The sequence below is a fragment of the Capsicum annuum genome, chromosome 4 (genome assembly GCF_002878395.1).
Source record: "Capsicum annuum cultivar UCD-10X-F1 chromosome 4, UCD10Xv1.1, whole genome shotgun sequence".
In the NCBI taxonomy this organism is placed as follows: Eukaryota; Viridiplantae; Streptophyta; class Magnoliopsida; order Solanales; family Solanaceae; genus Capsicum; species Capsicum annuum.
Genome location: NC_061114.1, coordinates 211,679,048 through 211,706,209, shown reverse-complemented (window position 1 = coordinate 211,706,209; position 27,162 = coordinate 211,679,048). Strand labels below are relative to the sequence as shown.

The 27,162-nt window shown below is 36.5% G+C and overlaps 1 long non-coding RNA gene across 1 annotated transcript; it reads left to right on the top strand.

Annotated features, from left to right (window-relative positions):
* The first annotated feature begins 12,962 nt into the window (after positions 1–12,962).
* Positions 12,963–14,737, top strand: LOC107869512. The gene is made up of 2 exons (XR_007054612.1): positions 12,963–13,489; positions 14,392–14,737. It is a non-coding gene; the product is annotated as an uncharacterized LOC107869512 (long non-coding RNA).
* Positions 14,738–27,162: the final 12,425 nt, after the last annotated feature.

Genomic DNA, 27,162 nt, shown 5'->3' with positions numbered 1-27,162 from the left:
CGAGCAACTTAGGTTGAAATTAACCTTCAAAATTATAATACCAAATTTTGTTTGGTAAGTCTCTAACTTGGTGTAGAGATAGTGAAAGATTATTGTTTTGCTACTCTAAAATGTTCATTTCTTGGGGTTAATTCCTCATTCTTTGTCCTGATCTGTAACTAAACTCGGAATGCATTTACTTCGTAGGTTAGTAATAGTTTATGTTTTGTCCAATAATCTGGTCATCAGATGAGAAAACCCAAGTTTAAATGAACAGCAGATTTGTTCATTATTTGTTTTCTATTGTTGGTCATTAATTAGGTGGTTTTCTCTTACCCTTTTGTCCCTTCTTCTCATAAGAGGTTAAGCACCTGTTTGGTCATAATGTTGCTAGCACTTTTGGAATTTTTTGGGCAAAATTTGTTTGGCCATAGAATTTGTCAAGCTTTGAGAAATCTTTTCGCAAAAAACCCAATGAGAAAGATCTTAGGCAAGTCTGTCAGAATTGATATATAAATTAGCGATGTTGGTGCAAAACATTGAACGAATTCAGTCTTCTTTAACCATTGCTTAGACATATATGAAACTTTGTATCCATACTTATTCAGCGTCTCAACAAATTTGTCCTCAAATTTCTTACCACCTGGCCATTTGACCTGCTGGAACTAATAGTTAATGCATAAGATAACTGAAAGTATTCATAAGGCTATCAGTTTTAAAACTGAGAATAACACATTATGGTACTAACAGATTTTCAGCAAAACATACTCTTGCTTTTACCCCCGAGTATAATTGAAGAGACTTTTGAGTGATATCTTGTCAGTTTTGGGACTTTGGCCTAGCTGGAGCTCTAGGAAATTTGAAAATCCATTAGGAAAATCTGTATCGCGGTTCCTACCTATATAACAGAAGATGTTTGATGGGTTTCAACTCATATATTCTCTCTCAAGGATAGTTTTCTGGGTAGCCTTTTTCGTTGGGGCTAACCTTCCCCTGGAAATAACTTAGATCTCTTTTTGAATTTGTCAACTCCTTATCATTATAAATTTTGTATGCTTTTGAGCTAGCAGCTTCTTTTCTTTTGCAACTTTTGCTTCACCTCGATGTCTTTAATGATATCCCACTTAATTAATCAAAAGAAAAAGAGAGTTACTACACAGAAATGGATTACCATTCATAAATCACCATCTTATATGAATTGTTAGCATCCTCGGAGAGCTATTAGACGTCAGAAAGCTCTTGAATACCTGCATGTTTCTTGTCCGCACACAACATCAACTAAAGAACCTCTATTCTCTTTAGATTCTGACTATTCCTAACCTAAATGAAAACCAGTTAAGTGGACTGGCAATTCAGAATTGAGAAAATCTTCTTTGTCCCACAACTCTTTGCACCATATATATGCCATTTGTTATTCGCTGTATTGTCTGTCTTTATCGTCACTAGCCAGATATGCAAGTTACTGGTGATATAAAGGAAGTAAAATTGATGAATGGTGTTAGAGCGTCTGTGAGATATGGGAAGGATTTGGTCTTTAAACTTCTACAATCATTGTCTTTAAACTTCTACAATCATTCTTGTTTCCCATATGATATAGTTGTTTAAAGCCATTCCCCTAGATAAGAAAGACTTATTTTTGTTTTCAATTTTCCCTTGGGTTATTTTAATCATGGTTACCACAATGCTCCAATTAAGAGATTGGAGTAGTGGGAGGATCGTTTGAATTAGTAAGACAGACAAAGTTGTTAAGGGAACAAAGACCCAACTTTGCTAAAAACGGGCATATGTGATTTGCATTAGAAGTAAAAAATGATCTCTGGAACAGAACCCAACCTTGAAAAATAGCCTTATTATTAGTTTTATCTAGGTGAGTTGCTCTTATACTGGCCTCTTGTTTCTTTGTCTCCGATTAAAGCTTGGGGACATAATTTGAATTTCAAGTATCATTTGGGAAATGTAATCTCGGCTTACTTTTGAGGTATGTTTTGCTATCAATTTTTCCTAAGAATAGTTTTTCACTTAAAATCCTCCTTGCTCTACCCGACAGGACAATATAAAGGCTGACAACAATCACAACAACACCAAGTACCCTGCAAAGAAAAACATTATAGTTTGTGTTGAGCGAAGCTTATAAGAGCTTTACCAACATTACCTTCCCATGTTTAGTTGTTCATGTAGAATGATTGTACTCGATATAGCTAATATAACCATGCTTAATAGATTAAAATATGTGACGAAAATAGGGCTTGTGACTTTCATTATGACTCCTTATATGTAATATGCAAGTCCTGAATAGAATATTCTTTGGATTGTGACATCGAAAGTGAGAAGCTTTTAAATGCTTCTAAATCCCCCCCCCCCCCCCCCCCCCCTAACTTCGCTCATTTTGCAAAATTTGGTTGCTACAGTGGTTAGGGATCAGTGCAATTCTAGTGAACCAACGTGAACTCGACGTGGTGCGTTGGTCATCACGTTGATGCCATTGATGCGGTGCGACACTCGCTGTGTCTGTAATGCACTGATTTCCCGAACCAGAATGCTACACGGTGCTTATGATCCCGAGGGACCATGACTGATATCTATATCGATACACTGCATAACATACTTGTAGAATGCGGAAAACATGAACAGTATGCCATAAGGTTCAACTAAATAGAATATTTGATAAATAATAACGTCCATATAGGGTAACAAATACCCAAAACAACTGGAATCTGGATCTAAAATTTGAACTAAATCTGAAAGCCTCTAAATACTGTCTGAAATAAGGAGTTGAAGGAACATGTCTCCAACTAACTCTGTCTACCAAAATTGAACTAAAATAATGAATGAAATAAAATAATATCGTCCTCAAATGGATGAGGACTCACTGCAACTCTGCGACTGGAATGCTATTGCTAATCTAGAACTCGTGTCTCTGAACCTATGGTGTAACATGTAAGAAAGCACCATAGCGCAAATGCGTCAGTACAACTGGGAGTACTAAGTATATGAGCTATGAGCGAGGTAGGCTAAATGCAAAAGGGTTTACATGCATAAATAATGATAACTAACTGACTGATATAAACGTAAGAGTACAAACATGCATACATAGTAACTAAAATCGTGAATACATGATATCTGGTTCTGTACGCTAATACATGGTTTACTGTTATCTAACATGACTGATACTGAAATTTTGATAACATGGATGACTGTGTCTGACAGTCCTAAATTTGATGGAACTACCTGAGTTTCGTACAGTAACTGTAACTGAATTGACTGTAACTGACAGTCCTGGTATACTGAAATCTGAAGAACTATTTTAGTTATTTTACTGAGACTGGGACTAAAACTGTGGGAGGTAGTTTCTTAACCGACATGCCCCAATAATGCATATAGCTAGGTTGAGGTCCAATCTCTGCCCCGACTGGAAGGGTGTCAATACCGCGCCACTGGTAAGGATAGCTGTGAGTGACCCTTAGCTGGCAGGTACTCGAATGTGAATGGTGGAAACCCTAAACTGACAGGTTAAGCCACCTCATCAACCCTAATATGGCAGGTTAAGATGTCTCAACCTACGCTGGCTACGTAGTTCTGGAACACAAGGATGACTACTAAGAATCAAACCCTAAACTGGAAGGTGAGTTCCCATCCTTGGTTCACTCGGTGCTAACTTCTACTCCCATCTGAAAAGATTGAACATGATTTAACTGGCTATACATGGACTGAGTAACTAACTTTCGTTCATTGACAGAATAGTACTACTATGTGAGAATTCATTGAGATCATGAGATTTTTGAGATTTCCTGAGTCACATGACTGACTGAGTTCTATAGATCATGGCTTGACTGAGATTATCGTGATAACGTGACATGACTCTAGGCACACAACTATATTTTTTGGGTACTAGTGCTCGCAGGACTCGATGGAAGGAAATTGACACACATAACTGACTTGATCATAAAATGAAGTCCACAATTTACCATATTATAAGTAGGGGATTTCACACTAAGCATATTTCTCAACATCTTACATATGGAAGGGAAATTCATACAACATGTGTATACTTGAATAGCTTCAATATCATGCTCAATCCATATCACGACAACGACGCATATCAATCACGTGGAATTCATGTGAAATCATAAAGCATAGAGCATGGAATTGTCATTTAAGGCCTTTTATCAAACACTTTTCATACATTCTTTTAGCTTAGGTGTGTTTTCATGAATTTCCCCATTTTAAACCACATAAAGTTCATGGATTTCAATTAACGAACACATATACTTCATGAAAACACCTTTAGATATCATCTTGAAACTTAAACAACAATCATCAACATGTACATGGTCATATCACAATAAGACAATCACAATATAATATTTAAAACATGGTTCTTGAGCTCTATGTACGAAATGGATCCATAGATGAACACTACGCATACCTTAGATAGAAGATCCTTGATGATTGCTAGAGAAATTTGCTTGAACTAGAATCCCCAACTGAAAACCCTAATGTGTTCTTGAGAGGATTTTGAGAAAAAGAGTATATTTTGGTGAAATAAGGGCTTAATTCCATGTTTATGGAATATATATAGGGGTAAAAAGATGACCCAAATACCCCTTTAGATGCGTCATTTAATTTCTGTGAAAATTACCTGATTTGGGCCCCTAGCGCAATGCGGAGATATCACGTTGCCCCCCGTTTGTAACATGAAAACTCACTGCGATGCGGTGGAATCGCGGTTTGTCTTACGGCGCAACGCGCCACTGACTGAAATGACGCTGTTGAAACTTTAAATCGCCATAACTTTTTCACCGTGTGTCTGTGTTAGGCGAATTTGGTATCGAGGGAAATCTTATTCAATTCTATACAATTTGGAGGGTATAAATCTACCAAAATACCACCTATAAACCAAGTTATTCTCGTTCAAAGATTACCTATGTGAAATCACACACGAAAAGTTGGTGGATTCAAAAGTTCTTAGCTTGGCTTACTCTAAGTGACTCTTATTAACATCCTTAACAGATCATAATCTCTATTATCACTAGGATACTCATCCTAATTTATGTACTCCAATATGAATCATAGGATAGGAGGTTTCATGTGTAGGAACAATGGTTCATTTTCTAGCTTAGAAATATACGGGGTATTACAATATCTCCCCCTTGAAAACATTCATCCTCGAATAAGACTGATTGAAACGGGGATAGACGCTAAACTTGAGTACGTACAAGACATACATTACTGGAACATGATCTCATGATGGACATGACTAATAAGCTAAAGATATAATGCTGGACATGTATATCTGATACATGAGTAACTGATTCATGAATGCATAACTGAGATTTCTGATAACTGAGTTCTCCCAATGAGAATGCATATTTGATGCATGATTATACACTAGATTGCTACATGAATGAATGACTGAATATGCAATGGTACTTGATACCAGATTTGTGATGAAACGTGAGCATGAACTGAATACCAAGTTGTATAGAATACTGAATGGGAAACTGAATAAGCTTTAGAAGAACTGTTACCTTGAGCTTGATCTGTATTGGTGGAGAAGAGGTGAGGATACTTGGTACTCATGTCTGCTTTTGCTGCCCAAGTAGCTTCCTCAACGGATTGATTTTTCCAAATAACTTTGACTAGAAGGACTTCTTTGTTCCTCAGTCTACGAGTCTGATAGTCTAGAATTTTGACTAGAATTTCCTCATAGGAGAGACTTTTCTGACTATCAATGCTCTGAATAGGGACTACGACTGATGGATTACCTATACACTTCTTGAGCAAAGACACATGAAAGACTGGATGAACTGAGCTAGATTTGAAGGCAATTCGAGCTCATAAGCTACCTTGCCTAAGCAACTGAGAATCTTGAAGGGATCAACATATCGGGGACTGAGCTTTCCCTTCTTGCTGAACCGCTTCACTCCCTTCATGGAAAATATCTTTAGATAGATATAGTCATCGACCTCAAACTTGAGATCCTTTCTATGAACGTTAGTATATGACTTCTGTCAGCTCTGAGCAGCCCGGAGTGTTTCTCTGATTAACTGGACTTTATCTAAGGCGTCGAATACTAAGTCAGGCCCTATGACTGAGGCCTCACTAACTTCGAACCACCCGATTGGATATCTATACCTCCTACCATAGAAAACTTCGAACGGAGCTATTTTAATACTGGAATGATAGCTATTGTTTTATGCAAACTCAATCAAAGGCAAGTGGTAATCCCAACTTCCCTTGAAATCAATTGCACACACCCTTAGCATATCTTCAAGAGTTTGAATGGTTCTTTCTGCTTGACCATCTGTCTGAGGATGAAAAGTTGTACTGAGATGAACTTGGGTACCAAGAACCTTTTGGAATGCTTTTTGGAATGCTTTCCATAAGTGAGAGGTGAACTAGGTACCTCTGGATGAGATGATAGATAATGGAACACCGTGTAATCTGACCAACTCCCTGATATAGAGTTTGGCATAATTCTTGGTTGAATAAGAGGTATGGACTGGAAGGAAATGGTTTGACTTGGTCATTCTATCTACAATAACCCAAACTAAATCATGCTGATGACGAGTTCGAGGCAAATCCATCACAAAGTCCATGTTACTTCTTCCCACTTTCAAGTAGGAATGGTGAATTCTTGTATGGAACTACTAGGTTTCTGATGCTCTATCTTCTTACCACAAAGTCCATATTCATCTCTTCCCACTTCCAAGTGGGGATCCTGATGCTCGACCTTAACCTGTTGACAAGTTTCACACTTAGCTACAAATTCTGCTATATATCTCTTCATGCCACTCAACCAATAAATTTTCTGCAAATCGCGGTACATCTTGGTAGCACCGGGATGAATATAATAACGCGCCCCATGCACTTTCGCTATAATCCGCTGCCTCAAATCATTAACACATGACACGCACAATCTACTCTGGTATCTTAACAAGGGGGAGAAAACCTTTACCTTTTGGTCTTTAACCGACTCTTTCAGTTTGACCAAACTAGAATCCTTGTCCTGCTTCTCTTTCATTTCCGAAAGCAAAGAAGATTTAGAATTACTCTGAACCCAAACATTCCCTTCAGCCAAATCAACCAATCTAACACCCAATCTAGCCAAACGATGAAATTCCCCAACTAACTCCTCCTTATCATTCTCTACATGAGCAACACTGCCCATAGACATTCTACTAAGGGCATCTGCCACTACATTGGCCTTACCCAGATGATACAACACACTCATATCATAATCTTTCAACAACTCCAACCATCTCCTCTGATGAAGATTCAACTCCCTCTGGGTACACACATACTAAAAGCTTTTGTGATCCCTGAACACATCAACATGTACCCCATCAAGATAATGTCTCCAGATTTTCAAAGAAAACACAACAAAAGCTAACGCAAGATCATGGGTTGGGCAATTCTTTTCGTGAATCTTAAGATATCTAGGGGAATAGGCTATGACCTTACCTCTCTACATTAACACACAACCCAAACCAACTCTAGAGGCAGCATAATAAATAATGAATCCATCTGTACCATCTGGTAGTGCTAAGACTGGGCTGAAGTGAGTCGAGTCTTCAACTCCTAAAAACTCTTCTCGTAGGAATCTGACCACTGGAACTTAACTTTTTTTGGGTCAATCTAGGCATAGGAGATGAAATCGATGAGAAAACCTCAACAAAACATCTGTAATAGCCAGCTAGACCCAAGAAACTCCTAATGTCTGACGGAGAGATTAGTCTAGGCCAATTTACTACGGCTTCTGTCTTTTGAGGATCAACTCTAATGCCCTTGCTAGAAACAATATGACCAAGGAAAGCTATGGACCTTAGTCAAAATTCACACTTGCTGAATTTGGCAAACACCTGGTGATCTCTAAGAGTCTGTAACACAATTCTAAGATGGTCTGCATGATTATCCTCACTACGAGAGTAGACAAGAATATCATCGATAAAGACTATGACAAACATGTCCAAATACTATTTGAACACTCTGTTCATCAAGTCCATAAAGACCGTTGGGGCATTGGTTAGCCCGAAGGACATGACTAGAAACTCAAAATAATCGTAACGGGTTCTAAAAGCTATCTTTAGAATATCACATTCCCTTACTTCAAGCTGATGATAGCCGGATCTAAGGTCTGTCTTTGAGAAATAACTTGCACCTTGGAGTTGATCAAATAAGTCATCATTTTAGGAAGAGGATACTTGTTTTTTACTGTGACTTTATTCAATTGATGATAGTCAATGTACATACGCAAAAAACCATCTTTATTTTACACAAATAAGACAGGAGCACCCCATGGAGAAACGCTAGGCCTTATGAAACTTTTATCTAAAAGATCTTTGAGTTTCTCTTTCAACTCTTTAAGCTTGGCAGGAGCCATACGATAAAGAGGGATAGAAATGGGCTGAGTATTCGAAAGAAGGTCAATACTGAATTCTATTTCCCTATCGGGAGGTACCTCTGGTAAATCTTTGGGAAAGACATTAGGAGACTCATTAACTACACTGATGGACTGAATTGTTGGAGTCTCAGACTTAGTGTCTTTGACTCAAACTAGATGATAGATACACCCTTTGGAAATTAACTTTTTGGCTTTGAGATGAGATATGAAATGACTCTTGGGATTCACTAAATTAGCTGACCACTCAAAGACTAGCTCATCTGGAAACTGAAACTTCACCACTTGAGTGCGACAATCTATAAATGCATAATAAGAATGGAGCCAATCCATGCCAAGAATAAGATTAAAGTCAACTATATCTAACTCTGTTAGGTCTACTAACATGACTTTATGAAGGACATTGATAGGACTCTTTATATAAATCTGTTTGGCAACAACTGACTTACCTACTAGGGTAGAAACCAAGAAGGGCTCAGGAATCTTTTCAGAACTTATTTCAAAATTAACTACAGCTAATGGGGTCACATAAGAGAAACTCAACCCAGGGTCTAACAATACATAAACATCAAGGTGAAAGACATGAAGCATACCAGTAACAACATCTGGTGAATCCTCGTGCTCTTAATGGGATGGCAAAGCATAAAATCTATATTGGCGCTGACCACCACCAGTACTGGATGATGCACCCTGTGGAAGAGCTGGACGACCTAGAGAAGATGGTACACTAGTAGCCTGAGTCTGGGGACAAACATCCTTATTTCTATGTCTAACATGTGGGCAATCTTTGATTTTGTGACCCGGCTAGCCATAATCATAACAACCTTTTCAACCCTAAAAACACTCACCCAGATGGGTCTTACAACACTTAGCACATGGTGGATCATTGGGCTTCCCACTCACACGATTTTGGGATCTGGACATAGAAGACTTACCCCATTGCTCCTGCCTACCTTTGGTATAGATGAATGAATCTAAAATTGCGAATGATTCCCCCCATGAGACCTAGTCTGGCCATACTCAAATTGCCCTATTCTAGGCTTCTTGTTTCCTCTCTCTCTTTCCTTTAACTTCTCTGCCTCATCCTACTGAGTATGCTTCATCAATCTAGCAAGATCCATGTCCCCAATGAGCATAGCAGTCCTACACTCCTTAACTACTGATCCATACACACCAGTAATAAACTTACTCATACTTTCCCTAGGATTAGCCATGGTATCAGGGGCATACTTAGGCAACTGATTAAACTTAAGGTAGTACTTCTTCACTGTCATCAAGCCCTGCCTCAAATTCATAAAATCCTCTACCTTAGCCTCCCTCATCTCACATGGGAAGAACCTATCTAGAAAAGCATCTTGAAATACCTGCCAACTCATAGGAGTTGCATTCTCACCTCTACCATTCCCCCACATAACTACCCAATCATAAGCTACATCCTTCAATCTATAGAATGCTAATTTTACACTTTTCTCTTTAGAATCATGCATAATCTGGGTGATCTTTTTCACCTCATCTAAGTAAAGATGTGGGTCCTCACCTGCTTTTGACCCAAAGAACTCTGGCGGATTCATTCTCATAAACTCTCTGATTCTAGCTGCTGCTAAGTCACCATTCTACTAAAGTGGAACTGCAGCCTGATGGTTACCCTGAGCATTAGCAGTCACAGCTTGGGCCAAATCCTGAAAGGCAGCCCTATACTCAGCATGGGATACATTCTCATTCAAAGGATCTGCGGGTTGGTTACTATTTCTGTGGGCATTAGCTCAACAAGGAGTCATTTTCAACTGTCGCGTATGAGCATGAGTTAAAAGCAGATAGAGATACAATAAACATGATAGATCATGAAATAAAGAGATGATTTCCTAAGAATGTTCCATAGCCTCTTGCTCATAAAAGTGACTCGCTTCACACTCATGATCATGACTCTACGTAACGCGGCTTGTCTGACTCCCTAGGACTCTTAAAAACCTTAGGCTCTGATACCAAGTTTGTAACACCCCAAAATCTGATTTCCTGGGATGCCGCACGGTGCTTCGAACTACAAGTAGTCCAGCTAACCCTGGCTGCCTTCTACTAAATTTGAATCTCAAAATAGCGGAATATGAATGTAAAACCATAATAAATGAGGAAAACTATCTGAATTATCTGAGTATATCTAAAAATTCTAACCTCATCCATCTGATAAAGCAAATACTGAAAATCAAAATACTGCAACTAAAATCTAAAATAGAATCAAGTAGTCCAACAAGCCTCTACTGACTGAAACTAGAGAGCCAATGGGACAAACCCCCAGCTGACCCGAACTGTTTGAAAAGATTTACTAAATCATCTACTAATAAGCTGAAAGTATGAATAACTAAGTCCTCGAACTATAAGGGCTCACTAACTATAGGGGTGTAGATGTAGATGCTCAAAATCACTAGTGCTGCTAACATTGAGCACCTGAACCTATATTATGAGATAATGTAGCACACAAAAGTATATGTGGATCAGTACTTTGAGAATGTACTGAGCATATAAGGGTGAATGCAATAAGTAAATAATATCATCACAATTTATAAAATCATGCATGGTAAATGTAAATGACTCACATAGTCTTGAGTAATCTGAAAACTGAGGATCATAAATCATGCATAATAAAGCATATAATATAAATCTTGTGAGCCATTACATTCAGTTCCAAAATCTGTTCTTTCTAAAAGCTACTACATTATCTTGTCAACTGTAAGAGAAATACTTCATCTCAAGATTTTACGAATCTTAAAAAAAACTACAACTTCCAAAACATATTCTTTTATCTTAAGGCTTTAAACCAATAGACTATTTTAAGAGTAGGGGAATTATTTTGGGAGGATCTTCTAACCAACATAAACCATGTGAGCATTCATAGAGTCCAACGTCTTACCCACATTGAGGAGAACTGTTCTACCCTTCCATCGAAATAGAACCTTTATCTTAAGTGATCACAATCTTAGTCATCCACGTAAAAGTGGGAATAATCTTAATTCTATGGTGGCACGTAGTTCTAGGGCATGAAACCTTGGTAACATATCCATCTCGGTGCTAAATACTACTCCTATTCTTATGCTCAGGATCTTAGGAAAACCACTTCAAAATAGCACAAGGGTTTACAAGAAAATCAATTATGCTCTTTCTTTTCTTTAAATCTCAAGTCATATGGACAATGTGGATTCTTTATTTTAGCTTAGGACCAAAAGGTCAAATCTTTATAAAAAAACTGAGAATAATCTTATCATAGCTCATAGCACAAACAATCTTGGAATAGCAATCTTTAATTAGGGCTTGATGACACATGCTTCAAACTCACATTAAAACATCATAATATTCATACTTGGTAATGTAAACATTTATAAATCAACTTAAAATCTAGAAATTTTTGCAATACACATGAAAATATGAACATAGACATGCAATTTAGCTTCTATAAACCCCTTGAAATCCCATAATCTTATAAATATCAATAGTGGATATAAACCCTAACTTCAATTTCATGGAAAATCACATAAAATTTAGTAAATTTGTAATTAAAATAAGTTTTGGGCACAAAGATGAAAGGATTATCCTTGTTGAAGAACCCCACATACCTTAATCTATGATCTTAGATGAAAAGCTTGAATCTTGGACTCCTATTGTGTATTTGGAGATGATTTATTAGAGTTCTTGAATTGGGAATCTTTAATCTTAAACTATGAATCCTTGGTCTTGAAATATTTTGGAAAATTAATGGAAAAATTAAATTTCTTTGAGAGAAAGTTTGAGTTTTAGGGTTTTCTTTTGAGAGTGAATATATGAAAAGTGAATATGATGAGCTTTGCATGAGTTAATTCTCTGTTATTCACGACTTGGGGCTTGGAAAAGACCAAAGAGCCCTTTTAAAATTTTTACTCGGATTGAAAAAAAATCTCGATTTATGCCTCTGGCGCAATGTGCCAACATTGCGGTGGCCTACTCAAAACTGCCAATTGGGGCCTAGAAAATCACTGTGATGCGAAGCTATCGCGGTAAGCCTTTGGAATGCCATTTTGGCCACTTTCGCGATGCACCATTATCGCGGTGGCTTATTGAAATTTCCAAATATGAAATGGGACTCCTCCACGACGCGCCATGATCGGGAGCTTCACTAGAAAGTGACAATTGTGAGATGGGATATCATCGCGATGCGATGGAATCTTGGAGTCTCACTGGAATTTGACAATTTTGATTTTACACTTCTCCGGCGACGTGCTATAGGCCTAAATCACAGTGTTTTATGACTGAAACTTAAAATCGTCATAACTTCTTACTCGGTTCTCTGATTAAGGTGAATCTTATATCGTTGGAAAGCTAATTCAATTTTCTAAGCATTGGTGGGTCTAAAACTGGAAAATTACACATGTATGGAAAATTATTCTTTCTTGAAGCTAATGCTTGACATTCTATATGTCAAATTGAGTTAAGAAAAGTATGAGGTAATACAGAAGGTTAACTCATAGCCATTGTTAGTATCTCTTTGCAAGGTGCTAAAACCCTTCCAATTGGGGTCACAAGTTGGACCCTAACTCAGTTCATAATCGGGGTATGTCGATTAGATGAACACTCCCATAGTTTCAGTTTCAGTTTCGGACTCAGTGTAAAACCTCAGTTCAGTTTTAGAATCAGGACTGTCAGACACAGTCACCCAGCTCAGCACGAAACTCAGTTTAGTTCCACGGAATCATGACTGTCAGCAATAGTCATTCAGTTAATAGTAATACAGTATCAGTAAACTCTGATATCAGTCATTTAATTTTCAGAACTCATTATTCAGTATTAAATGTGATCTCAGTTACAGTATAGTATACATAGTTATGTGTATAGCATTGCATAATAAGTATTTACAACAGTTTCAGATATACATGTACTCTCATTCAGTTATATTAATATTATTCACCCAGTTATTATTCATCCATATGATCCCATGCATTCAGCCTTACCTCACCTAGCATACCAATATATTCAAAGTACTGATGCATACCTTTCTTTTGCACTATGATGTCTTATATTATAGGTTCAGATGCACGGGCTCTTGACTGTACCTAGTAGCTCAGATTATAAACTGCAGATTTAGTGGTGAGTCCTCATAGTTTGAGGAAATATTATTTTTCAGTTATCAGTACTTCAGTAGTCGAAGTTAGTTGGGGGCTTATCCCATCAACTCCATATTCAGACAGTTTAGTTAGAGGCTCTTCAAACTAGATTATTTCAGACAGTTGTTCAGTTTTCAGTGTTTATTTATCAATATTCAGTGTTTGATTTCAATTATGAACTTTATGGAAGATTTAGCCTAATTTTTGCATTATTACAGAGTTATTATTATTTAGTGATTGCAGCATTATTATTATTCAGTGATTATAACGGGTACCATTCATAAGTTAGCTTATGGTCCTTCGGGATTATGAGCACCATGTGACGGCCGGGGTGCAGACTCAGGGCGTTATAGAAGGCCTCTAAGACATGCCATATATGATAGACTAACATTCACACACACATATATATATAGGAATTATAAGAATAGTGCAATCCTTAAAGAAAAATTACAATGAAATATGGTAGTAATATTTAAAACATTTAAAATAATTCTTGCTTTGTTTTCTGAATTCAAATTGTATGCAAAATCATGAAATATATTGCTTATACTCATAAGTAGAGTAACCAACTTTGTAGCATCATCATCAACATAATATTTTTTCCTTCGAAATCTACCCCTTTTAAATAATATATTTATGACTCCTCAAATTCTTATGATAAAAATAAAATTGGTGATTTAATTTGAGACGTCGATGGTAATTGATTCGTTGATAGAAGTAATGTGCACTGTCATGTAATGATTGAATTTGACTCTTTATGCAGGTTCTCAAATAGCTCATAACGATAAACTTTAGCCTATTAAAATAGAAATTGACTCCGTAGAGGTGATTTTTTTATTTCAACAATCTGCTTTTTCTTTTGTTAAATAGTATGGCTTCTTATAGGTTAATGTTGAGGAGTTTGAGGAATCCAGCAGTGCTATAAAATTTTAAAGCAAGTGGAGTAGCAAATGATCTATCCAAATTAGGTTCTCAACTAACAAGGATCAGTTCTAATCACTTTTTGTTATCTCCACCCAATGATGTGGAAGCACAATTGAAACAAGATCGTAATGGAGTCTTATCTAGTAGACTAATTTCCTAATCATCATGTAATAAGTTATAGTTCACTTAGAGAAAAAATTTATAATGTAGTACTACTAGTAGTAATAACTCTATTTGATCAGGCTCTTTCATTAGCTTAAACTCTAGCAACAGTTCTATTTTGTTATTGCATGGTACCAACTTGATAACTTCTGTCATCCCTTGTAATTCTCATTAGAAATATATGTATAATATCTCTGTTTTTACTCCAAAAAATGATGAAATTCCTATAAAAAAAACTAAACAAATTGCTCATAATGTAAACTTTTTAACTAATACTTAATCAATTTTAGACCTTTTATGTGTAGTATCTCTGCTTGACCAGGCACTTTCATGAGCTTAAAATCTATCAACAGTTCTATTTTGTTATTGCATGGTACTAACAAAATTACTTCTTCCATCCGTGGTAATTCTCATTAGCAATATACATAATATATCCGTTTTACTCCAAAAAATGATGAAACTCCTATAAAGAATTGAACAAATTGCTTAAAATATTGACTTTTTAACTAATGCTTAACAAAAAACAACTCAAATTTTCGGTTATCATGACTCAAACTAATCAAGAGTCTTGTATATTGACAGTCAATAAGATTCAAAAAAAATTATAAAATGTTAGAAAAATACTGTAGATTTTACTTGCTCAAACTGACCTAATAACAAGCATCATCAGCAAGTCGGGAACTAACATATATGAAAAAACACGTGTACTAACAAACTCATAATATTTATTTGAAGATGATATTGATGACATTTATGTTGATGATTAAAGATTTAATAAATGTATTTATATTTTTAATTTATAATGATGTTATCAACGTAGAAAATTTCAATTTGATTTTAAGTTTATTAGTATGTACTGTTTTAACATAATGAAATTGCTAAACATGTACTAAATAAAAATAAAATTTAATATTGTCATAGAAAACTAGTAACAATTATAGCAAATAAAATTATAACATTATGTAACATTAAAAAAAAGGCTAATCAATGATGTAACATCTTCAAAATAAAAACAAGAACAAAATAAAAAATAAGTCTCAAACTATTAATAATCTTCTCCTTATCGTTCACTTTTTCTTTCAAAACATCTCCCATGTATAGAATCCACTAATAAGGACCTAGATAAACTTCTATGTTCTCAAACTTCATTAAAATTGTAGAGTGAAGTTGTTGTATCTCTTTCAATCAAGGCCCTTCTATTTATCAGAAAATTATCTTTCCACACGAAAGTCGCATTTATTATTTGTCTAAAAAATTAATAAATAAATTTAAAATATGTAAAATTAACATCAGTATCTAGTTTTTAGCTCTATTAAAGTAACACAAAATCTTCCTTTTTGAGACTAAGCATCTCTAAAATAGATGATTCAAATTTTCAGCAGTACTTAATCTCTTAAGCCTACAACGATCTCCGTATTAACAAGAATTAGATTGTATAGAAACATCTATGCTCCAGATATCTGATACATGACTAATCTTTTGAAAGTATAGAGTAGTTATATATGCAAAATTTTTAATAAGCAACATCGATTTTATATAAGAAAATATATAAATTTTAATATCGCAATTGCCAATACGATATATCCTTGGTTCATTATTATAATCTATATTTAAGTCAATACTACTTAACCACATTATTATAGAAATAATGTGGATTGTCATGTAATGGTTGAATTGGAAGCTCTTTATGAGGGTTCGTAAATAGCCCAAAACCATAAACTTGGGCCTATCGAAATAGAAACTGACTCTATAGAGGAAATTTATTTATTTTAATACCCGTTTAATATTTTCTTACATTAAACATTATGACTTTTTGCAGATTAATCTTGAGGATCTTGGGGAATCCAGCAATGCTACATAATTTTAGAGAAGTAAGTGGAATTAGAGGATGGATTAATTTTAGAGAAGCAAGTGGAATTAGCTTCTCAACTAACAAGGATCAGTTCAAATCACTTTTTGTTATTTCAACCTAATGATGTGGAAGCACAATTGAATTAAGATCGTGATGAAATCTTATCTAGTAGGCTAATTTTCAGCTGATCATGTAATAAGTTATAATTTTGTAATGCAGTACTACTAGTGGTAATAATTCTGTCTGATCGGGCTTTTTTATGAGCTTAAACTCTGTTTTGTTATTGGATGGTACCAACATAATTACTTCTGGCATCCTTTGTAATTATAGCAAATAAAATGATAATATTACATAACATTCAAAAGAGGCTAATCAATGATTTAACATTTTAAAAATAAAAATAAGAACAAGAGAAAAAAATAAGTTTCAAACTATTAATATTTTCATCCTTATCATTCGCTTTTTCTTTCAAAACATCACATGTATAGCATCCCTCATTAAGGACCTAGATAAATTTCCATCTTCTCAATTGTAATTAAAATTGTTGAGTAAGCAGTTGTATCTATTTCAGTCAAGGTCCTTTTATTTGTCAGAAAATTATCTTTCAAATGAAAATTACATTTATTATTTGTCTAAAAAATTAACAAATAACAATCATGATAATAATATTTAAAACATTTAAAATTATTCATTCTTCGTTTTTTGAATCCGAATTGATGCAAAATCATGAAATATATTGCTCATACTTGTAAGTCGAGTAACCAGCTTAGTAGCACCATCATCGACATTAAATATTGTTCTTAGAAACCCGCCTCTTTTGAATTAAATATTGATGAATCCTTCCTTTTTTAAATTAAATATTGATGGTTCCTTCTCAAATTCTTATGATAAAAATAAATTTGGTGGTGTAATTCGAGAAGCCTATTGTAATTGAATTGTTGATTTTTATAATCAAAGTAATGTACACTACCATGTTATGGTTGAACTAGAGGCTCTTTATGAAGGTTCTCAAATAGCCTATAACTATAAACTTTGGCCTATCAAAATAAAAATTGACTCCGTAAAGGCAATTTCTTTATTTCAACAACACATTTTTTCTTACGTTAAATACTATGACTTCTTGTAGGTTAATGTTTTGGAGCTTGAAAAGGCTAGCAGTGCTACATAATTTTTGAGAAGCAAGTGGAGTAATGAATGATCTATCCAGACTAGGTTCTCAACTAACAAGGATCGGTTCTAATTATTTTTTGTTATCTCCGCCCGATGATGGGGAAGAACAATGAAAACAAGATCGTGATATACTTTTATCTAGTAGACTAATTGTAAGACCCCACAAAATTTTTAGTTTAATTCAGTCCTTTAAGCTTGTTATGGGGGTCCCAGACTTGGAAAATTCTAGCTAAGTTTCCAGACTTAGTTTGTTTTTAGCCTTCAAAAGTTGGCAATCTCATTTCGCAACCTTAAAGTCCTTTAAATGCCTATATCTTAATTAATTCATGATCAAGAAGGTCAATAGATGTTTTTGAAAAAGTTTTGGATTTTTTAAATCTCATTTAGACTATGTTCGATTGATCAAAATAGTGAGTCGATGCGATGTTGGTATGTCTCGTTGTCCATCGCATTGACAGGTGAAATTTTTCTCAGCTCAAGGCAGTTTCTAGTGAACCGACGTGATGTCGGTGCGTCGCGTCGTTTATCGTGTTGGTGCCCTCGACGCGCCGCGTCGGCTGTAGCGTCGCTGAGCAAGTTTTTTTGTCTTTTAAATCCGCATCCTTAAGGGTAATTAGGTCTTTTTTCCCTGACCTTCAGCCCTTATAACATGAAATTTAACCCTCTTTTGGATAATTATATTCATTATTTCACAATTTCTCAAGAACAAAAAAATTCTAGGTGACTAATTTCAAATCAAGAACTCATGATTTCTCCATTAATCTTCAAGAAATTATCAACCAAGGTATGTAAAATATTCATCCAAGGGTTCCTTCCACCCTTGGAGTTCAAGAATCTTCTTTCAAAAATTTGAATTATGATTTCCATGTTGTGGGATGAATTAAATCCATGTTGATGTGTTGTATGATTTCCAAGTTCGAATCTTTAACGTGTTTTATGAAATTATGTTAGCATGTGGGTTGAAATCTATGAATTTTGTTGATTAATGTAATAATGATGTATTGGTTTAATGTTCATGCCTAACCGTAAAGTTATGCATCCTATGTGTTAGTCAAAATGCCTAAATGAGTAAAATTGTGCATTATGACTCAATTATGACCTAAATGGTGAGTCCATGCTATACTCTCATGTTTAAAATGATTCTCATACTAAAGCTATGCCTTGTAGTTGTTTGATGGAATGCTCATGAGATTAGAATTGTGAAATTATGATATATTAGAATGCATTCCTATTCATGTACAAGATTATGATCATCAAGTGCTTCATGAAATCCCTTAATGACTATATTATAAATTGTTGACTGTGGTCATGTGTTCAAGAAGTGCCATGTCCTATTAATTTTCATGCTATCAAGTCCTGAGGGTATTTAATATCCAACAATTTAGCTGTGTGGCTAGAACCAGTGTCAGCTTTCAAGATACTCCCAGTCAAGCCATGATCAGTAGAATTCAATCAGTTATAGAACTCAAAAAAACTTAGTAAATTCAGTATCAGTTCAGTCCTATTCAGTATTCAGTTAAAACCTCAGTAAACTCAGTCAGTTATCAAAATTCAGTAGTGTTCTGTCAGTCAATGAAACTCAGTGAACTCAGCCCAGTTCAGCTCAGTATAATCAGTAGTAGGACTCAGCATCGAGTAAACCCAAGGATGAAAACTCACCTGCCAGTAAAGGGTGTGATTCTTAGAAGTCATCCTTGTATTTCAGAACTACGTAGCCAGTGTAGGTTGAGACATAAAACCTGCTAGTTGAGGGTTGATGAGGTGGCTTAACCTGATAGATGAGGGTCCCACCATTCTTGTTAGAGTACCTGCCAGATGAGGGCCACTCACAACTTGTCCTTACCAGTAGCGCGGTACTGACACCCTTCTAATTCGGGTTACAAGTTGGACTCTAACTCAGCTATATTATCTTACTTAGGGCATGTCAGTTGGATGAATACTTCCCACAGTCTCAGTATCAGTCTTCAGGATGGAACTCAGATAGTTCTATAGAATTAGGACTGTTAGATATAGTCACTCAGTTAGTTCCATCAAAATTAGGACTATCAGACACAGTCACTCAGTTAATAGTATGTCAGTTAGTAGAAATCCATGTTATCAGTATTCAGATTCAGTATTCTGTGTTATCACAATCTCATTTACAGGTCACTATTCATGCATGTACTTTCATTCAGTTTTACTTATGTTATTCAGTTGGTATTGTTCATGCATATAAACCCATGCATTCATCCTACCCCACTTTTGTAATACTCCAAACTTTTTTTAAGTCAAATCTAGTCTCCAGAAGAGTTAGTGATGAATTCCTAAATGATTAATATTTAAATCAGATAGAATTTCCCCAATTTAGACTTTTTTATCATGTTGGAAATTGAATTAGCTTTCCAATGATACCAATTTCGTCCAAATCTGGTATCTAAGTAAAAAGTTAAGAACGTTTTACAGAGAACTGTTGGAACTTCCCAGAAGCGACGGTCAGGCCGACGGACCGTCGCCCAAGCCATCGCGACTAAGGCAGTGAACCCGACTTCTGGTCAAGTGTGACGGCCAGGACCGATGGACCGTCGCCCAAACTATGGTAGACGAGGCAGAAAGTTTTGGCCAAGTACGACGGGATGGACCAACAGATCGTCTCCCAAACCATCGCCACTTCTGATCGACGATTTAAAGCCATTTTTAAAGGGGAATTTGGGTATTTTTCCACCCGTTTTAACCCTTAATTATACCATACCAGAGCTCATAACTTCTTTATTCATCCACAACACCAAATTAGGGTTTGTCTCAAAGATCAATCCCCAAGAATAAGAAACCCTAGGTGTCTAATCTCAAGGAAAGAATTCAAGCTTTCTTCCACTAATCTTCAAGAAATCATCCACTCAGGTATGTTAAGTGTTGATTCATGGTTCCTTTCACCCATGAAGCTCAAGAAACCCTATTTTAAATATAAACTTTGGATTCCATGGTATGAATTGAATTATATCCATTTTTATGTTGTTGTTTGATTTCCAAGTTGAAGTCTTAAATGACTATCATGAAAATATGTTAGTATGTGGTTAAAATTCTTGCATTGTAAGTGTAAAATATTTCCATGAACAATTATTTCAATATTGATGCCTAAGCCTAAGGATATGTATGCAAGGTGTTTGATAAAATGCCTAAGAGAATAGGAATTTTTCCTTATGACTCATTTGTGACAAAAATTGATGAATCCATGTTTCTCCCTTATGTTTGATATGACTCTCACATTATTGTTATGCTTTGTAATGGATTGACGTAATGCTCATGAGATTAGGATTTTGAAATTATGATATGTTGACATGCATTCCTATTCATGTGTAAGCTTATAACATATGAAAATCATCAATGATTGTACTATGAATTGTTGACTATGGTCATGTGTCAAGAAGTGTTATGTCTTGTTAGTTTTATGCTATCGAGTCTTGGGGGTACTTGTACCCGATAATTTAGTTGTGTGCCTAGAGCCAGTGTCAGTTTTCAAGATACTCTCAGTCAATCCATGTTTAGTAGAATTCAATTAGTCTCATGACTCAGGAAAACTCAGTAATCTCAATCAGTTATCAGTAATATTTCATCAGTCAACGAAACTCAATGAACTTAGTCCAGTCAGTTTAGTATAATTAATTCAGTGTCTAATCAGATGGGCGTAGGATTCCACACCGAGTGAGCCCAAGGATGGGAACTCACCTACGAGTAGAGGGTGTGATTCTTAAAAGCAATCCTTGCGCTCCAGAACTACATAGCCAACATAGGTTGAGACATCAAACCTGCTAGATGAGGGTAGATGAGGTGGCTTAACCTGTTAAATGAGGGTCCCACTATTTTCCTTGGAGTACCTATTAAATGAGGGATTACTCACAACTTGTCCTTACTAGTGGCGCGGTATTGACACCCTTCCAATTGGGGTTACAGATTGGACCCCAACTCAATTATATTATATTATTTGGGGCATGTCGGTCAGATGACTACTTTCCATAGTTACAGTCTCAATCTTAGTTTCAGTAATAGAACTCAGATAGTTCTACAGAATTCAGTACTGTCAGATACAGTCACCGAACTCAGTATAAAACTCAACTAGTTCCAAAAGAAATAGGGCTGTCAGACACAATCATTTATATAATAGTATATCAGTTATATGAAAATCCATGTTATCAGTATTTAGACTCAGTAATCAGTGTTGTCACAATCTCATTTTACAATTATGTATTCATGCATATATTCCCACATTTATATTACTCAGTCAGTTAGTATTGTTCATGCATATGAACCCTTGTATTCTGCCTACCCACTTGCATACCAGTACATTCAATCATACTGATGCATATTTTTATTTTGTGCTATGGTGTTTTATACCATAGGCTCAAAAGCACGAGCTCCAGAGTATCTGTAGTATTTTAGTTTCAGTAGTTAGACTAGCAATGAGTCCTCATCATTTGAGGATTTTATTATTTGGTTATTTCATTCTTTCAGTACTTAGTTTATTTCAGTAGTTGGAGTTAGTTGGGGACATGTCCTTTCAACTCCTTATTCAGTCAGTTTTAGAGGTTTTCAGGCTATGGCATGTTTAGACAGTTATTTCAGTTTTGTTTTGGTATTGATATACCATATTTTCAGATGTTATGTTTTATCAGATATTTGAAACTTATGGCCTTTCAGCCTTTTTCTGCATTTATACAGTATTTTATGCAGTGCCCAGTTATAGATATAAGTCATGGGTTAGCTTGTGGTCCTTTGGGGTCATAAGCACCGTGTAGTATTCTAGGTACCATATTTGGGGTGTAAAAACTTGGTATCAGAGCCTAAGGTTCAATAGTGTCCTAGGAAGTCTGAAAGCCACATCTAGTAGAGTCTTGTGTATGGGTGTGTTGCACGCCATATTTATGTATAGGAGACTATAAGATATTTTAGGAACAGTTTTCCTTCTTTTAGTATTCAAGTCGTGGCTATGAGCATGAGCTCAAATTTAACTCTCAGACTAATTTGTTTCTCCCTTTCTTCAATAGAACATGCCTTCTAAGATAAGAAATAGAAATCAGTCAGCCCCTCAGCCCGTCCAAGAAGACCCCTTGGATGAATATGTTTCTCATGCAGAGTTTAAAGCTGCATCCACTACTCTTGCTAACTCAATTGTTTCTCAAAATGAATGTCCAGTTGTTGTTCCAGCCAACCCAGTGGACAATACTGCTGCAGCCAGGATTTGGGACTTCACCTGAATGAATCCTTCATCCTTTTTCGAGTCTAAGTCAGACGAGGACCCTCAAGAATTCCTTAATCAGGTTCAGAAGGTTATAGATATCATGGGGGTATCAGCCGTTGAGAGTGCTGAGCTAGCTACATATCAGTTGCAGGATGTGGCTTACACATAGTTCAAACAGTAGAAAGCAGAGAGGGCTGGTGACGCAGGGCCTATAGAGTGGAAGGAGTTTGCCACTTCTTTTCTTGATAAATTCTTCCCCTAGAGCTGAGGGAAGCTAAGGTGTTAGAGTTTATCAACCTTAGCAGGGAAGTATGATAGTGAAAGAGTATTCTCTTAAGTTTACTCAACTAGCTATATATGCTCCTCATGTGGTGGTAGATAGCAGGGCTAAGATGAGTAAGTTTATTTCTGGGGTGAATGATAGTGTGGTCAATGAGTGCAAATCTGCAATGTTGATTAGTGAGATAGACATAGCTAGGATTATGATCCATGATTAAGAGATAGAAGAGCATAAGTTTAAGATGAGAAAAAAGAAGAATTAGAGAGCAAGGATAGGTAGCTTTAACTTTGCTCAGCCTAAGTCAGAGGGTGGAAGTCATTCTCAATTCTTCCCAAAGTCATCGTTCTATCTCCTTCCTCAGCCAGTGCTCCAGTTCTGAAATTCAGAGACGAAAATAGAGATAGGATACCAGGCTCTAAGTCTCAAGGCAGTGTTAGCAGTGCCCGAACCTATCCTCTTTGTCAGACATGTGGCAAGCACCATCAGGGTACTTGTAGAGCTGGTAGTGATGTTTGCTTCGGATGTGGCAAGCCAGGCCACACAGTCAGATATTATCCCCAGCCAGGTCCTCAGGGTCAGCATAATTGCCCTCCAGCTCAGTTCAGTCTCCTGAATCAGTAGGGTGCCTCTTCTAGTGCTACTAGTGGGCAACGCCCAAACATACTCTATGCTCTTTAGTACCGACATGATTAGGAAAATTCTCCTGATGTGGTTACTGGTACATTACAAATCTTTCATGTACACATTTACGCTTTGCTAGATTCAAGAGTTTCTTTGTCTTTTGTTACTCCTTATATAACAGTTGATTTTGGAGTCTTCCCAAAATTCTAGCAGAGCCTTTCTCATTATCTACCCTAGTAGGTAAAACTATCATAGCCCGACGAATATACAGGAACTGTCCGGTTATGGTATCTTAAAAAATCACCTCAGCAGACTTAGTCAAATTAGTGATGACTGATTCCAATGTCATTCTCGACATGGATTGGCCTCATTCTTTCTATGCCATAATCGATTGTAGAAATTTCAGTTTCCAAATGAACATATCCTAGAGTGGAGGGGTAGCACTTTAGTTTTTAGGATTCAGCTTGTTTCCTACCTTTAGGCACGAAAAATGATATCTAATGGATGTGTTTATCATTTTGTTTAAGTTAAGGACTCTAGTTCCAAAATTTCTAGTCTCGAATCAGTCCCAATGAATATTCATATGTCTTTCCCAAAGATCTTCCAGGAATTCCTCTCTAAAGGGAAATAGACTTTGGCATTGATTTCCTTCCAGATACTCAGCCTATATCTATTCCTCCATACAGAATGGCACCAACAGAACTTAGAGAATTGAAAGATCAATTAAAGGATCTCCTAGATAAGGGTTTCATCAGAACTAGTGTGTCCCCGTGGGGCACACCAGTCTTATTCGTGCGCAAGAAGGACAGTTCTCTCAAAATGTGTATAGACTATCGTCAGCTTAACAAAGTCACTATCAAGAATAAGTATCCACTTCCCAGAATTGATGACTTATTCGATCAACTTCAGGGTGCCAACTATTTCTCTAAGATAGACCTTAGATCAAGCTATCATTAGCTCAGAGTCAGAGAATATGACATTCTAAAAAAATCTTTCCGAACTTAGTATGGTCACTTCAAATTCTTAGTCATATCCTTTGGTCTTACCAAGGCCCCAACAACTTTCATGGACTTGATGAACCGTATGTTCAAGCAGTACTTAGACATGTTCGTCATAGTATTTATAGATTATATTCTTATCTATTCCCGCAGTGAGCATGATCATGCAGACCATCTCAAAATAGTAGTGCAGACTCTCAGAAATCATCAGTTGTTTGCCAAATTCAGTTAGTGCAAATTTTGGCTAAGGTCAGTAGCATTCCTTGGTCATATTATTTTCGGTGATAGCATTAAAGTTGATCCTCAAAAGACCGAAGCAGTAAGAAAATGGCCTCGCCTTGTCTCTTCATCAGATATCAGGAGTTTCTTAGGGTTGGATGGCTATTACAGACAGTTTGTTGAGGGATTTTTTTCTATTGCATCCCCTATGTCCAGATTGACTCAGAATAAAGTCAAGTTTCAGTGTTCAGATCATTGCGAGAAGAGTTTTCAGGAGTTGAAGACTCGACTCACCTCAGCCCTAGTTTTAGCTCTTTCAGATGGTTCAGATTGGTTCGTGGTGTACTATGATGCATCTAGAGTGGGATTGGGTTAGCTTAAACCCCATGAGAAGAATTATTTGACTCATGATCTTGGTTAGCAGTTGCAGTTTTTGCCTTAAAGATTTGGAGGCACTACTTAGTGTTTATGTAGATGTATTTACAGATCACAAGAGCCTTCAGTATATATTCTCTCAAAAAGATCTTAATCTCTATCAGAAAAAGTGGTTAGAGCTCCTGAAAGATTATGATATAAGTGTCCTTTATCATTCAAGCAAGGCCAATGTAGTGGCCAACACTCTCAGTAGACTATCTATTGATAGTGTTGCTCATGTTGAGGACAGTAAGAAGAAGTTAGCTCAGGAAGTCCATCAGCTTGCCCGACTAGGTTTTGTCTTAGTCGATTCAGCAAAAGGTAGTATAGGGGTTCAAAATAGTTTAGAATCATCTCTAGTATTTGAGGTGAAAGAAAAGCAAGATAGAGATCCCAGTCTTGTTAAGTTGAAAGAGTCAGCTAGAGATTAGAAGGTAGAGGTTTTCTCCCAAGGAGGAGATGGTGTTCTCCGTTGTCAGGTTCGTCTGTCTGTTCCAAGTGTAGATAACTTGAGGCAACGAATTCTTGCATAAGTGCATGGTGCGCACTACTCAATTCATCCAGGGGCCACTAAGATGTACTGTGATTTGAGGGAGATCTTTTTGGTGGAGTGGGATGAAGAAAGATATTAAAGATTTCGTGGCTAAATAATCTACATGTCAGCAGGTTAAGTAGAGCACCAAAAGCCTAGTAGGTCTATGCAGGAGTTTAGTATTCCTACTTGGAAGTGGGAAAAAGAAAACATGTACTTTGTGATGGTTTTGCCTCGTACTCGTCGCCAACATGATTCAGTTTGGGTCATTGTAGACAGGATGACTAAATCAACTTATTTCCTTCCAATCCATACTCCTATTCAGTCAAGGATTACACCAAACTCTATATCAGGGAGTTGGTCAGATTGCATAGTGTTCCATTATTTATTATTTTAGATAGAGGTACCCAGTTCACCTCTCACTTCTGGAAAGCATTCCAAAAGGGTCTTAGTACCCAAGTTTACCTCAGTAGATCCTTTCATCCTCAGATAGATGGTCAACAAGAAAGGACCATTCAGACCTTGGAAGATATGCTAAGGGAGTGTGCAATTGATTTCAAGGGGAGTTGGGATGACCATTTGCTTTTGATTGAGTTTGCATAGAACAACAACTATCATTCCAGTATTCAGATGGCTCCATTTGAAGCTTTCTATGGTAAGAGGTGCAAATCTTCAATCGGTTGGTTCAAAGTGGGTGAGGCCACAGTAGTAGGGCCTGACTTGGTATTCGACACCTTAGAGAAAGTTTAGTTGACTAGAGAATGGCTCTAGACAGCTCAAAGCCGGCAGAAATCATATGCAGACGTGCATAGAAAGGATCTCGAGTTTGAGATTGGTGATTATGTGTACTTGAAAATCTCTCCCATTAAGGGAGTAAAGAGGTTTGGAAAGAAAGGAAAGCTCAGTCCCCAATATGTCGGTCCCTTCAAAATTCTCAGTCGCTTTGGCAAAGTAGCTTATGATCTCGAATTGCCTTCAAATCTATCCTCAGTTCATCAAGTGTTCCATGTCTCCTTGCTAAAGAAGTGCGTAGGTGACACAATAGTTGTAGTCCCGGTAGAGGGCTTAGACATTCAAAACAACCCCTCTTATGAAGAGATTCCAGTCAAAATTCTTGACTACCAGACTCGTAGACTGAGGAACAAAGAAGTCCCTCTAGACAAAGTTCTTTGACGGAATAAATCTGTTGAGGGAGATACTTGGGAAGCAGAAGTAGACATGTGGACCAAGTATCCTCACCTCCTCTTCGCAAACTCAGACTCAGCCCAAGGT